Raw genomic sequence first — 10453 nt, 5'->3', positions numbered from 1 at the left:
GACGGCGGCGTTGGCACGTCATCAAGCAAAGTGAGACCAAAACAACTCACGCAGGCACTTTCCATGCTCGGCACCGGCACCGTGCCCCCGGATGGGGTATGCAAAACCAAAAGGCTCCAACTTCTATTTTCCAGCACGTCCCCCGAATGAGCGTCCTGTTTAACCGACCCATCGCCGCTGTTTCCTGGTTCAAGGGGCAGTGTGGCAGAGGGGCAAAGGGGCTGGAAAAAGCCTCCAGGTTCCAGGTGAGCTTGCAGTAGGGAGTGGAAACCAGATCCAGGCCAGGCTGCTGTTGGAGGGTCGTTTTCTTCTTGTTATTTATCCCCCTCCTGCTCAGAGCTGGGGTGCACATGGGCGCATGCACTAACCAGGCGTGCACAGCGGTGTGCCGACACGCGCACGCCTGTGTGCAAGGCTGTGGGATGCAGAAGGGTGAAACAGCCGGATCTCAGAAGCTCTCGGGGTCTCAGACCCTCCTGTTACAGCTTGTCCGTCGGGAGATGCTCAGCCGCTCTGTCCAAAACGGTGTTTTCGTTCCCCAGCCAAGACGAGAGCAGGAAGGGCAGGGGCACGACAAACCGTGTCAAAGCCCGAGCTGCTGCAGAACTGTTGCATCCGAGGTGACGCACAGCCGAGCCGGGTGACGATCCTGAGGCTGGTCCTGACGCCAGTTTGGGAGGGGAATTGAATCCAGGCTTGGCAAAACCACTGGCTGCTTCAGGTGCTCGGGAGCTTTTCCTGCTCCTTCTGCACAGAAGGAGCAGATCCAGCCTGGCTTTGCAGTCAGGGCAGGACACCTCCTGCTTTCCCTGGCCTGGTTTAGGAGGATCCAGGGGTAAGGCTTCCAGCTCTCCCTCAGGGAAACACCTCCACTCCCAAACATTGCGGGAGAGTCTGGTTGTAATCCACCTAAACAAAGGCTGCCTTTAGCCACGGCGTCCCGGCCCTGCCGCGGGACCGACACCTGACGTTTCCTTCCCAAAGCTCCCTCTCTGTCTGCAAGGTCTTGGGCAATCATCGGATTTGACACAGAATTTTCCGGCTGTAGGAAAATTTCTGTGGCCAAAAAGCCTTTGCTCTTCTCCCTGCACATCACAGCCCTTCCAAAGGCAGCCTGAGCCCGTGTCAGGTCATCCGGCTGCTCCCCCTCTGTGGACTCACGAGCCCCGTGCAGACTTTCTGCCTTTTCCCCCCTCACCAGCTTAAATGCTTCAGGTCACCTCTCCTCTGGGACGCTTCAGACCAAAGCAGAAAGCTCAGCACCCCAGAAACAACTCAGGAGACATAAATCAGCCCCACAACCCCAAGATGTGGGTCCCTGTGTCCCCATGGGGGAGCCGCATGCCGGGCAGCCCGCGCTGCGGGTGGATTGTGCGTCCATCCCCGGGCTGCGGTTCCTGCTCCGGCTGTTTCTGCTCCATTGCAGGGATGTACTATAAAACCTTCATTTCCTGACACACATGGGATGAGGCCAAGGGGTCGTGTTTTGGACAACCTGGCTTTTCCATGGCAACTGGCAATGATGTCAGCGACGTGCAATGATCGGAAGGGGCCTGGGGAATGGAGAGCTCTCCAGGAATGAGGCAGGAGAGGAGGCTGAGATGGCGGGACGCGCTTGTCGAGGGCCGTATAAGAGCAGCCCGGGCAGTGTTTTCCTTGGATAGCCCTGAGCATAAGCCGTGGCTGAAGCACATGGAGGCTGCAGCCCATCCTGGGACCATCCTGCCCTCTCCTTCTTCCAGCTGCCATCCCTCTCTGCATCCCCCCAGCGTTCCATCCCCAGCAGTCGGACATCCCTGGCCAGCTGCTCTTGCACAACACTGAAACATCCGACCATTTTCTCTCCCATGCACGGGCATTTGCAGGATTAATCCCTCCCGCCCTCCCCTTCTGAGGCTCTGGGCTGTTCTGCTCCCCCTTTCCCTGCCATTCCTCTCCCTGCTTTGTTCCTACAGCCGCTCTTCTTCCCCTCACAAATTCCCTCCCTGCATGGGAGGCCCTTTACGACAGTAAAATAATTAAAAACGTGGCCAGACAAGTATGCGGGGCCCTGGCATCTGTCGCCGTGGGGCAGTTCGTAAGCTCCCATGCAGCCGTGTCCATCTGCCCGTCCCGGCTTCCTGTGGCTGGAGCCATCTGATACCGCAGCGCCCCACCACTGGGCACCACGCTGCAGCCCAGCCCTGTCTGAGTTGGCTCCTCCACGCTACCAGAATAAACACACAAAGCAAAAACCTCCCCGTGTGCGCGGCGCTGCCGAGGAACCGCTGCTCCGCCTGTTTGCGATCCGACTGAAAAGCCTAAGCACCTTTTTTCCAACGCAGAAACACCTATCCCAACCCCATCCCTGAATCGGCTCTGATGCCTCATGGGACTGACCTGGACCGGGTCATAGCCAAGGAGGGAAGGAGCCGGCGGGTACTGCAGAGATGAGGAATGAGCTGCCTGCGCCCACAGGGCAGCTGGGAAACACCATCCTGAGGAACGCAGAAGCCTGAGAACGGTGATCTATCACAGAATTAACTGGTAATAACATTTTCACCTGCTGCATCCTCAGATTATTCATCTGCCTGCTGGCCCTTCTAACACAGCAATAGGCAATCCTGCCGGATTTGACCCAGGTCTCCGTTTTAACTCCTTGCTCACGCGCTGAGTCTTTCTGTGATACTGGGCAAGTCATTGAAACGACCCGTTACACCTTCCTCAACGGTTAATGAAACAACGCATCCCCCAAAAAACCCCGTGGGAATAAATAAATCCCTACAAGGCACATAGCAACAACCCAGCAGCTTGAGACGGGGGAGACTCGCACAGGAATCGGTGCTTGGGGATGTGGCTCTGCGCTGAGCGGGGGCCCTGAAAAGCACAAGGAAGATCTCACAGGCAGCGCAATAACTCATCACTCTTGTCAAATAACCGTCAGAACCAGACGTGTCTGGCAGCAGGATGCTTGCTGGTGGTGTGAGGACAGCCCAGCGACTGTCTTCCCTGAATTCTGGACTTCACTGTAAGATTCCAGGGATGGGTCATCCCTGGAAGTGTCCAAGGCCAGGCTGGATGAGGCTTGGAGCAACCTGGGCTATGGAAGGTGTCCCTGCCCATGGCAGGGGTTTGGAACTGGATGATCTTTAAGGTCCCTTCCCACCAATCCCTTTGTTCTGTGAGTCTATGAAATGTTTGCAGAGGAAAAGCCACCCAGACCCCTCTCTGCTGTGGGAACCCTCCAGCCCCAGTGGAAGTGTCCAAGGCCAGGCTGGATGAGGCTTGGAGCAACCTGGGCTATGGAAGGTGTCCCTGCCCATGGCAGGGGTTTGGAACTGGATGATCTTTAAGGTCCCTTCCCACCAATCCCTTTGTTCTGTGAGTCTATGAAATGTTTGCAGAGGAAAAGCCACCCAGACCCCTCTCTGCTGTGGGAACCCTCCAGCCCCAGCCCTTTGCACGGGCCAGGGGAGGTGGGGAGGGCATGACCCACAGCAGTGGGACCCCGAACCCTTCCCAGCTGGCTTCACCCCCCGAGCAAGCCCGTGCTTTAACCCTTGGAGTGCAGGATGCTCGGCTGCCCCCCACACCCACCCTGGGGGTAGAAGAAGAGCCGGATTTTGCTGTAGGTGTGGGACAACCTGGCAGTGGGGACCCAGGGTGGGCTCTGGACCGGTGGCCAAGGATGTTGTGCCATAACGGGGGTGACGGGCTGTGATGCCAACGTGCCCAGAGCATGCCAGAAGCTTTTGTTCATTCTCCTGGTTTTTCAGCCTAACTGGAACCATTTTCAGCAAATAGCATCATCCAGCACGGTGTGCATTGGCTCAGGGCTGTCTGCACGTCCTTCCTACGGAGACCCAATGCCACCAGCCCCACTTGCAGAGGGGATTAAAAAAAAAGAAGAGAGAGAGAAAACAAAACAACAACATGAAAGACCTTCCAAAAATGCTGCACGAAAAGTGAACACTCAGCAGAGCGAGGTTTCCTGCCCAGTGAGAGTTGGCCGGGGAGCGAACAGGAAATCACTGCTTCCTGCCTGCAGAGGAAGCGCCTATCTAATGCCTCTGATCAAAAACAAACAGCACTTCGATTAAACAAACAAAGGGCCTAAAGCTTCAACAGCTCACAGCCTGGGTCAGCTCCAGCGGTAGGGAAACGCATCCAAAAATAAGAGGCTTGTAACCTTGAAAAAGGGCCTCGTCCTCTTCCCCTCGCGGTGATGCTGCGAGTGCTGCATGGGCAGAAAGGGGAAGGGATGAGGCAACCTCCTGGCCATGTCCCTGGGGGGGTGCTGCCACCCCAGGAACCAGCCCCGGGGTCGGGGGAGCCACCCCTCGCGGGTTTGGTGAGGGATGGGCGCACCCCGTGTTGCAGGAATCCCAAATTGATTAACAACAACTGCTCCAGCCTGACGGCTCTGGAGAACAAGGACAGCAGCGGTAGCTCTGGGTCTCCCGACCTTCCGCAGGAGATGGGAACCAACCTCATCCCGCGCAGCCTCGGGGGCTGTTCGAATCACGGAGCTGGCAGCCAGCGCCTCCATCCTGCCCAGGACCCATCCCAGGTGCCTCCGACTTCGCATGGCGTCAAGCCAGGTCACTATGTCTGGTCTCTGCTTGTCTCAGGTTTGGTCCGAGATTGAGTTTCATGGATAGGAATGTTTCCTTTGTGATCTGCTACAGAGATTTTCATCTTTTTTCCTCTTCTAATGCAGATTCACTTGTCTTAAATATAATGTGTTCAGGAAATGGGAAGAGGGATCCTTTCTTATTGCATCTGAACAGAGCAGGATTTATAGTCTCTGGACTATAAATCATCCCTCGGAGTCCCGCAGCAATATGATCTTGAGCCTCTCATAATTTCAGGGTTCCGCTTCCATAAAGGGGCCAGAGGATGCCGAGGGCTGTGAAATGCCCAGGAATCTCGCAGTGTTTTTCCATCTTACTGAAAACCTTTTGTCTGGACAAAGCACAGTGAAGAGATGGATCTGAAAAGTCAGGAGGATCCAACAGCCAGGTCCTCTCCATCCCGGTGTGTACTGTCAGCCTCTGGGCCCAGAGAAGACGGCTCTGCTGCAGTATTTATTGCGTTCTAGGGTCTGGGTCTCGCCGAATGAAGGACCAAAACTGAACACGTGCTGTTTACCAGATTTAAAGCACAGGCACAAAAGTGCTGGAGGAAATAGTTTTGCTCCAAACCTGAAGCCTCAGGATATCTCCAACTCAAAATCCATTTCTGGAAAGCCTACATTCCCTTCAAAGCCATGGTCTCTCCCCAAAATCCCTTTCCTCCCCTGTGAGACTATCTGCCTGCTTACTGGTCCTCCAGCCTGGTGTCCATCCATCCAGCTCAGCATCTTCCAGGCCGAGCCCCAGAGCTCCGGCATTGCTCATTCCGCACATGTGCTCCGGGCTTTTCCAAAGCCAGGCTGGCTGGAAAAACTGCTCTCCCAGCATGAAAGCGAGCACAGAAATAAAGAAACAAAAAGGCCAGGGCTGTCCTGGGACTTTGTGTTTGAAAGGGAGCGCTTTTCTCCGTCTCGCCGAGCGCGCTTGACGACGCGGTGAGAAATACGGTTCAAGAACAAAGGACGGGGAGCAGTTACCAGGGAGGAGCAGGCTGGGGTGAAAATAGGCTGAAGCGGGCTGAACCGTGGTGTTACCTGTCTCCCAGCCTGCTGGGGACCAGCAGAAGCCACGGACTCACAGCCCAGGGCTACAGCAGTGCCAGAGGGACCTGGTGACCTTGGAGAGAGGCTGCGTGACCTCCCATCCCATCCCCTGTTCACGGGGGTAGCACCCCAAACCCCGACACACTCGCTCGGCCGTAGGTTTGCAGAGCTCAGGGTGGGTTTAGAGACCCCCACGCCTCTGCCAAGCACAAAGCAGAGCACAATGGGGGTTTGGGGCCTTTTTTCTGCAGTGCATTTTGCATTTGAAAAGTGCCAAAGCAACATTAAACCAGATCCGACTGCGGGCTGAGGGAATAACTATCCCAGAGTCACCGATAACCCCGCAGCATCTCGGGCAGCAAATTCCAAGGATGGGGACTGGGCATGTGTGTGGCCACCGGGTCTTCCTGTGTGGCCGCCACACAAAAACACCGTCATTTAGGAGTTTTCCTGGTGACATTATAACTGTCAGGTGTAGCCATCACAAAATCCTAAATCCCTGCAGCTCAGGCAACACTTTTTTTCCTGCCTTACCCACCTGGTTTGTTCATGAAAAAAAGAGTTTACCTGTTTCCTGGCATTATAGCTGCTCCCTCGTTTTATTTGCTTTTAAAGTAAATTTCTGATGCATTAACCAAGCCCAATTAATACATATTTGAACTGCATCTTCCTGATGACACAAATGCATGGCTGTGTCCATCCAGGAGAGATACCAGGGGTCAAGTGTCACTGGAAATAAGGCCACGGCCGGGCTCCCATCACTTCCTTTCCCTGCACACCACGAGGGTGGTCAAACACATCAGGTCACCTCATTCCCAATGGTCCAGGTGGCCATTTCTAGGCGCTTTGTCCCAGTTTCCCTTCCCTGTGTAACATCCTCAGGCTCAGCTTCACTGAGGGAACGGGGCCACAAAGCCAGGATGATGAATGCCAAAAATCTCTGATAGTCCATCAAGACGCCAAGAAGCTACATCAAGCAGGACAAGCATCTACAGAGCAGCACTGCCATCCCACCAGTCCCTCCCTGCCCTGCCCAGTCTGCCCATTTGCCTGCTGGTGTGACACTGGGGCTGCCAGAGGGAAGGGCTGAGGCAGGGCGCAGCACCGGAGCTGGCAGCGATCACCGTGCCCTGCCAAAACATCCCAACGGGGACAATAGGCGAGGGCCAAGTGCCAGGACATGGTCTGAACGCAGAGCTCCCGTGCCGAGGGATCCGCCTCTCCGGGCGTTTGCACTCTGAAAGCTCTTGTCTAGGGCTTTTTAAACAATGTCTGGTCCTTCCTCCTGCAGAACTGCAGCCCTGGCCCAGCACAGAAAAGGGTTGCTGATGCTGTTCCATCCCTTGCTGGAAAATACATGCAACATCCCTGGAAAGTTGATTGCTAATATGGAAACGCTGGCCAATTTCCTCATTGTGCGAGTGCCAAGAACACGGATGAACTCCTGGAGGCTGCTACGGAGGGGACTGTGGGCACAGAGGTGGGGAGGACTTTTGGTGGCAGAAATGGCAGCAAAGTTCTCATCTCTTCCTGAAAACCACGGGAACAGAATTGCTGCCTCCAAAAAGCTCCATTAAATCTGAAAGTTTCATCCACATTTATATTAACATATGTCAGCTCCTGCTGGAAAAACGCCTGTCCCAGGCAGTAGCACAACAGCCTTGGAGGTTTCCTCCTGCCGCAGCCCCGAGGTCTGTTCAGCGTCAAGTCTGGAGATGCTCGTTTCACCTCCCTCATTCTGCTCTGAAGCTCAGTTTAAGCAGCTCCTCCAACTTCGTCAAAGGGATCTGAGGTGAATGTGGCGGGTTTCGTGTGTTGAGAGGCTCTGATCCTCCCTGGAGCAATCCTCTTCACGTCCATCCCTGGGCCATCTCTACCGACAACCCCGAGTGCATTTTCAGAGATGCCACGGCGCTGCCCAGAGTTGCTGGATTTAGGAGAGGTCTCTGGCTAAGAGCAAAGGGCACAAACACAGCCGCACTGGGGTGAAGGGAAAACCTGACGGACTGCACTAGAAATCGGATTTTAGGAAGAGAAAAGCTCAAAAATATCTCTAGCCCACACTGACTTTCCGCATAACGGACTACCCAGGCTCTCTAGATGATTTTTGCACAAGCCACAAGGCCTGCAAGTCTCCTAGGAAACTTCCAGGCGTGTTTTGAACAGTTTGTATGTCACAGAATACAAGACAACTTTCAGGTCGTTTATAGTGTAAGAGCTTGCTGTGCTCCCACCTTGGACCCACACAGAACCCCAGACAGTCTCAGTAATGCTTTTCTGGGGAACAGAAGTGGTTTTATACCTTCTTCGACCATTCCCTGTTTATAAGGCCCAAGATCACGCTTGGTTTTTTTTCAACTCCCATATTACACCAGCAACTCTGCTCTTCCAGTGTTTTCCAACACCAAATCACACTGTTTGCATGTTCACCCTGTTAATCTGAATCTCCCTTTATCAGCTGCCTTCCCTCCGCCTGTTTTTCCATGCCTAAGTCCTTGGCTGCTTCTCCCAAAGCCCCTACCCAGAAGGATTCAACTGGCCTGGCCCAGAAACCCACCTCAAATATCTACTTTCAGATACCTGAAGAGACGAACAGTCCCCAGCAGAGCCGCCTCCCCTCTGCCTGCGCAGGGGGCTGAGGCTGAGCAGCTCGGCTGGGCTTGTCCACCCTGACTTGGATGATTCCCACCTGACAAGCCTTTACACAGGATGAAGGAGACCAATAAAGCCACTGGAAACCTTCCTAATTGTATTCTTTCCTGGGAAACTCAGCTGTAATTAAGCATTCAAGAGATTTATCTGAGGATCAGTCACTGTGGCATGGAGGCTGCTATGGTCTTTCAGGGACCGACCTTTTCCATGCCCAAGGACCTCAGATACCCCGTGGTCTTTCCTAGGCTGATACTATTTCCTACGCATCACATTTCAGCGCAGACAGCAGATACCGGGGACAGATGGAGACGAAGAGGAGAAACTCAAAGCGGGGGTACCGAGACACGGGGTCATTAGATAACAGCATCTGGGCTGTATTTAGTTGCACGCAACCGACTCCTCAGCCTGGGATCCATTCCACGCCACGGTGCCTTTGGCAGTGAAGCCTCCAGGACTTCCCACCAAGGCCGCTTGATCCCAGTTCACAGCCCAACTCACGGCAGCAGCACTGTGGCTCGTGGGGTTGTGCCGTTAACCAGATTGCTCCGCTAACTTTGAGTGACTGAGGTTAAAAATAAACCCTTAGGGCCCAGTTTAACCACCCTGTAATCACCCCAGTTCCATGGCAGAAGCGAAGGGGCAGCTGAGAGATGGGACAGGCGGCAGAACCGCTGGAGCACCTTCCCTCCCAAAAGCAGCTACTGCTGCATCTCTCCTGGTTTCCCTCCTCTGCTTTTTCCAGCTCCGGTGGTTACCGGTCCAAGGGAGGTGCCATAACACGGCAGCGTTTCTCTTAAGGCACGCAGCGTCTCCCGTTTGCCGAAGCGCATCCAGTCCCCCGTCCTTAGCCCTACTGCACCACAGGTTCCCACAGCCCACGCGCATCACCATCAGTTTTCCCCCGGTTCCCCTAAGTGACACGAAGTTAGGGAACGCACCGCCGGTGATTCAGCCTTTTTGATCCCAGAAATCCTTGAGAGCCACGGCCCCTGCTCCGTTGTTCCCACTGTCACCTAGCACTGCAAGCAGAGTAAGTTTGCACTGCCAGCGGGGCAGAGAGAGGGACTGCTCCCCAGCGAGCACAGCGCCAGGGAATGCAAACATGGATTTTGGGACATGAGGGTATTTCAGCTGTTTGCCTGCCAGCAGGAGCAGCGGGGAAGAGTCAGGAACACAGAGCTATTCTGGTGCACATGGAATGGAGCAAGTGTCCCGGGAAGCTGCTCCAGAGGAGGAGCTGGCAGAGTTGTAACGCGCTTTTTTCAGCGCGCAATCCCTTGGGAAAATCTTAAAGGTTTATCTGGGATAGGCCTCATCTGTCACAATCTCCCACGTGAATCGGTTACAGTTTCCTGGGAGGGCAGAACGGGAGCCCACACTGGAAGCGGCACAATAGGCAGCACTTTGGCCACTTGTCCCGAATTCCCTTCATTAACACACATCACGCTGCTGCCGAGACGTCCTGCGCACATCCTCCTGCTCTCACATCCTCCTGCTCTCGGTGCACACAGCATGGCGGGGGCAAACCTCCAGGGAATGCTCGACAACAACCCGCTGCGCCTCTGCCCGCTCTGCGGTGCCAGCACGGACGGCAGCGAGCCTCTGCGGCCACGACACCATCGCATCCCGACGCTCCAGCCCGTCTCTCGCTTCACCATTTAACACAGACTGGAAAATTCCTACGAGGCTGTTGAAGGCGAGAGAGCAGAGCTACAGGCACCGGCAGGAAGGTCCTCGGCACGCGCACGACGCAGCCCTCGCCTCCGACACCAAGCGCCTGGGTCGCGGGGGTCTCTCCCACCCGGTGCTTTTCCAGGCTCCTCTTCCAGCGGCACCCACGGAGCGCATAGCCCAGGTGTCCCTCCCGCAGCCCAGCTCGGAGTCAGGGCCGGGATTCCTCCGGGTTGTGCCCAGTCCCACAAGGCGAGGAGCCAGCGGGTGACCCAAATCCTGGCACGCACCGGGGTGGCAAAGCCTCGCGCGTGTCCGACGGGGACAGCGTGCGACGGGGGCAGCGTCAGCGCTCTCCCGGGCGGTGCTGGTCGGGTGTCGGGGGATTTAACGTTCAAAGCATCAGCTCTACGATACCCCCACGGCCCGAGAGCGGCGAGAGGACCGCCGTGCCCTTGGGGGGGGCGGAGCAAC

This window comes from Eurypyga helias, unplaced genomic scaffold (assembly GCF_000690775.1).
Source record: "Eurypyga helias isolate BGI_N326 unplaced genomic scaffold, ASM69077v1 scaffold7814, whole genome shotgun sequence".
Taxonomy (NCBI): Eukaryota; Metazoa; Chordata; class Aves; order Eurypygiformes; family Eurypygidae; genus Eurypyga; species Eurypyga helias.
Note: the sequence above shows the minus strand (reverse complement) of the source record.